This window comes from Nematolebias whitei, chromosome 10, assembly GCF_014905685.2.
Source record: "Nematolebias whitei isolate Nwh7 chromosome 10, NemWhi1, whole genome shotgun sequence".
Taxonomy (NCBI): domain Eukaryota; kingdom Metazoa; phylum Chordata; class Actinopteri; order Cyprinodontiformes; family Rivulidae; genus Nematolebias; species Nematolebias whitei.
Genome location: NC_056507.1, coordinates 48,225,182 through 48,230,420, shown reverse-complemented (window position 1 = coordinate 48,230,420; position 5,239 = coordinate 48,225,182).

The window sequence follows — 5,239 nt, the reverse complement described above, 5'->3', positions numbered from 1 at the left end:
TATATATATATATATATATATATATATGTAAGAATGTTTCTGTTCAGTGCCCTGAGATGACTACTGTTGTGACTTGGTGCTATATAAACAAACTGAATTGAATTGAATTAAACATCCATGGAGACACAGGAAGCAGGTGGGTAGTCACAGCCAACACCCATGGAGACACAGGAAGCAGGTGGTTCATCGCAGTTGTAGTGAACTAGACCTCCTACATCAATCTGTCTCTGAAGACCTTCAGGGGACAGGAACTGTTATTTCATTGATTTGAATACAGAAATACAAATGATCTCATCAAGAGACTATTTAATTGTATCCTGAATTAATCAATTGAAAGAACACTCTTTTTTTTAAATTATCATTACTATTTTACAATATCTTGATAATCAAAAGTGTGTTTAGTTCATACCATTTCTAATGTTGACGTAAACCACTCATTTAAATCAACTGTGAAATAGTATTAATGATATTTAAACCTCATTAGACTTAGATCATCCAAGTTAAATGTCTATTTACAAAGTAAGTGTGCATTTACTCTTCTGTCTGAATGAGGAGTGGATTTGATGTCGGTCAAAAGTCAGAGAACAAGTTATGAGAATGAAGTGCCTTGTTTTAAAACTCTGACAGTAAATAAGAAACTGGCGCGCCTGAAATTCTCTCATTGCTTCAAAATATTTTCCTGTCTGTACTAACCGTTCTTAAAAACATTTCTGCTGTCTGCGACTCCTAATAACCCTCTGACATCACTAAAACTCCACCCCTGCTGGTTGTGTTAACCAATCAGGAAGTACCAAATAACAGGAAGTGGATATCCTTTAAAAGTCAACACTTCTTGGAACTATTCAGTCTTACTGGAAGACTCGGTCTGACGGCGAGTCTTACTGGAACTTTCAGTTCTTACTGAAAGTCTTACTCAGTCTTAGCTGATAGATTTTGGACCATGAGCCAAGGGTCCGTCCATTCCATCGGAGTCACAGCACGCCTCGCTGTGAACTCACCTGGGCGTAACGCCCTACAACTTCTAATGAAGATTCCTTCTTCATTAGAAGTTCTGTTGAACGGAGTACTTCGTCACGACTTCGGCCGATTCCCAGCCACTCTGACCGGAGACGCTGAAAGATAGCATGAAATGGACCTCTGTACCGGAGCTGATTTACTTCTGCAAAGGTAACGAGTCGTCACGCACTGAGTGTACCGAGGGCTTAGCTGGGGTCGAATGTAGGGTGCCATTCCTGGTCAACACATTTTCCTTCCTCCATCTAAATCCTCCTCTTTAAATCTAAATCTATCCTCTTGTAAACCTCTTCGCCAGTAAATCAAGCTAAATGCCTTCAGAGATGAATTATTCTCCATCAGTAATCCTCTGTTGTCTTGTTATTTGAACTTGCTAAGTTTATTAATCAGAAACAGATCAGCCAATCAAGTGTACATGTTTTGATGTTAAATTTTCATTCTGTTAAATAAATGACCGCATTTATTCTGGTGGGTCAAAGATAAATGATGTCTCATGTCACTAATTATACACTCCACTCTCAGGTTATCTCGGTCACATGGCAGAAATTTAACTCGAAAAAGAAAGAATCCGTTGTTAATTAAACAGTTAATATTCTTTGTGCTTGAACTAGCCTTAAGAATAATTAATTAATAGGATGTCCACAGCAAAGCTGTCCCGACATACTACATATTTGGTGGCCCATACGGTTTCTGAAGAGATAAATTATGTGTGACCTGATATTGTGGAGAACGCTTCATGTTAGCATATAAATAGTCCAAGTTTTGACCTTGGAAAGTTATTTTTCATGGCTGTGGTGTTCAGAACGATACAGTATTGTGTTGATGTTCATTTGAAGCTGGAAATTGTCATTCTGTGTGTGTGTGATTAAGCTGTAAGCAGAGAGAAAAGACGCATCATTCTGTTGAAACTCTTCATAACCGGTGGTTCTACGGTTCCAACCCGGTTCTGATAATTGGACTCGAACGAGTCGTGTTTTAAATGGTGAGACGCTGTCTGTGAAACTGACCGCCGACTCAGAAGCTGCTTGAATGTTAATCGCTACACAGTTAATTTGTGCGTTTTCAAAGCGTTAATGGGTAAACTTATCGCCGGATTTTGGAGCTAACAGCTAGCTTACACAGATACACACGAGCTGTGATTGGTCGAGGACCGCTGTGTGAAACATTCTGATTTGCTGAGGAGCCGGTGACGTTACGCCGTGTACGTCCACTCACTCTGGCGTCAGTGCAAAAAGCCCACCCCGATGTCCACGTACCTGTAAAGTCACGTGACCCCGGAAATGAAGCTCGTTTTCAAACAGAGTCTTCTTTAGTGGTTAAAAAAGCTGAATAAAAGCCTTCAAATCGGTCCTAACCTGATGAGTTTATGCCTAAAGAGCGTGTTTTTGAAGCGACGCCACTTTCAAGCTTTAAATCCGTCTATAAATGCTGATTTGGACCGTGTTCGTCCGTTGCTAATCGAAGTTAATGGCTAACGATCGGATGTCAACAGGACGGTTCACAGGAAGTCGTCAGTGACTCCTACCGTCGAGGACGTGTACCTACAGTCACTCTGTGGTAAAAATAAGCTTGCACCGCCACCTGCTGTGGAAAACAGAGTATAACAGTTTTTCAGAACTGAAAGCTGCAAACTGGCTTTTCATTCATTTCTTTTAAAAGCATGTGGGTAAATAAAAATGTTAATCACGCTTGGTTTATGAGTTACTGTTTTAAATAGCAAATTCTGGTAAATTAAACTGCTTACAGGGCGTTTAAAACTGTAAAATAAACTGTCAGACTTTTAGTGAAAATTGTAGGTTTATTAATTTTAAGTGCATTTGAGTAAATAAACACTGGAATAGCCTGGTTCATTGTATCTGTTAGAATCAAGCTCATATTAAGTAACACTGCCACAGAAGGCATTTACTTATAATATTCGTGGATGGGGTAAAACCTAAAACAGGTGCCCAATTATTGAAAAGTTGGCTTATAACAGTACTTTGGGGGAACCGCAGAGCTGATTAGTGTGTGAAACTCGCTGCTCACTTAAATACAAACATTTACCTGTTGAAAAACTCTAAGATTGCGACGGTTTAACCTGATAGGTTTTGCTGAACAGTAAATACGACCATGGCAGATTCAACAAAAGCTGATAACGCTAATCCTGCTCCAAGTGGTGTTAAGAAGGACTGGCTTGAGTGAGCTTTGACTCTGCTCACAGATTCCTTATCTCCATATGGTGACCAGGTGGAATGCATGAACTCAACAGATTTACTCGACGAGTTAAGAAGGTGGCATGCAGTGTCACTTCTGCAGCCATAAAGAAGTCGTTCTACGAGCAGCTAGCTAAAATAGCACTCTTGCTAAAGGCTGAGTATTACCTGGAGGCCAGCAGGAGAGAAGCCCTTGAAATAAATTTGAAAAGCGACTCAGAGGACCGCGAAGCAATACATGATGAGTATCTACAGCTCATGGCACAGTTTCAATTTGAAAAGGAGACCTGGGAGAAAAAATTGCAATGTGAGAAAGTTCTCACAAGCTCAGCTGTCGTTGCAAGCAGACTCATATGAAGAAAAAGCTACGTGAAGGAGGGGTAAGGTACCAAACACTGTGTTCAGACAATGATATTCTGCACCAACGGTTGTAGCTAACATCAAAATCTCTGGACGAGTGCAAATTGGAAAAAGCGGCATTAGTCCAACAAGGCGTGTGTTTACAAAGTGAGTGTCATACATCACGTGAACGGTTAACAGCCTGTGAGGCAAAACTTGCCGTAGCCACAAATAAAATCACTGACGAGGGGAAAAGATGTCTGGAACTTGAAGACAAACTGGGTCAGAGTCCAGTTCAACCATCACCACCTCCCAAGTGGTTTTGTTGTACCACCTCCACAAACTCTCTGGTATACCACCTCCACGTGATTCTTTTGTTCCGCCTCCACCAATCCCTCATCCTCCGCTCTCAATAGCGGTATTGCAAAAAATAGCAAAATATGTCTAACGCTTAGAGCCAGGGCCGTTGGGTTCGACCGACACTAAGGCCTATCTGCAAGACCTTGACTTCCAACTGGGAAGCTATCTGAACGCTACAGTTGAGGATAAAATAGGCTTGATCAGGCTCACTTCAGCCAGCATGGTGTTTTCCTTTATCGAGCGTCAACCAGATGCCACAAGAAAGGATTACAGCCTGTTATGTGCTGCTCTAATTAAAGAGTATACCCCTTGCGCGGGACCTGGCGGTTATCCAGCAGCCGACAAGGTCATGCAAGGTAAGAATGAGCATCCAAGGGCATATTATTCCAGAATTGTGCAGGCTTATTTTGGTTACAGGAACAAAACCGGCATGGAAGAGGAGGAGGCGTTTAAGTTCATTTTCAGCAAAAATCTCCACCCTGACATAAGGACGTCAGTACAGATGATGGCTAATTTCAAAGAAAAAAACCATCAGTGAGATAAAAAATTGTGCTGTGAATGTCTTTGAGGCAAGTTCACAGGCCAAAACACACATTGAGGTGTTCCCAGGTGAGAGGATTCCTTCCCAGTCATTAGAATTGGAAGGGACGAGAGCTTCAGCTCCCCCTCCCAAACAAGGCGAGAGGAAACAAGATTTCCCATCTGCCAAACCACAACAGATGAGTGCCCCCTGGTTCAGACGAGATCCTAAATGGTTTCCCAAGAAACCAGAGGATGAACGAATGTACCAGAAGGGGGACGCACGTCCTAAGAGTAGAAAGTATGGCACCCAAAGTAACCTATACAACCAGGGATCCCACCAGGAACCCCAGAGGAGGGGGCCTGCTCCCCCTCCACATCGGCCTGAACAGCCTGAGATGAAAAAGAAACAGCAGCAGGTCCAGGAAAAGAGCCCCAGACCTCTGAGCTCAGACGAGACAGAGAGTGTGTGTCGGTTCTTAGAAATGTTGACAGGTATTGCCACGGACAACCAACCTGACGCGTTGTGTGGCAATATCATTGCTAATGAGTCAGAACACACAAACAACACCGTTATTGCTGTCACAGACAGTCACCATGACGTTGTTGTTGTAAACTCTGACAGTCCCTCACCAGAAAAAGGGGGGGTACACTCACACGTCACCGACGGTGACCCGTCACAAACTGAAACCTCAGAAACAGCAACAGCTGTGCTGCCGGTTGAGACAAATCAAGGTGACACAAACAACAACGTTGCTGTTGTCACGGACAGCCACCAGGACCTTGTTGTTACAAACAATGAGAGCCCCTCAACA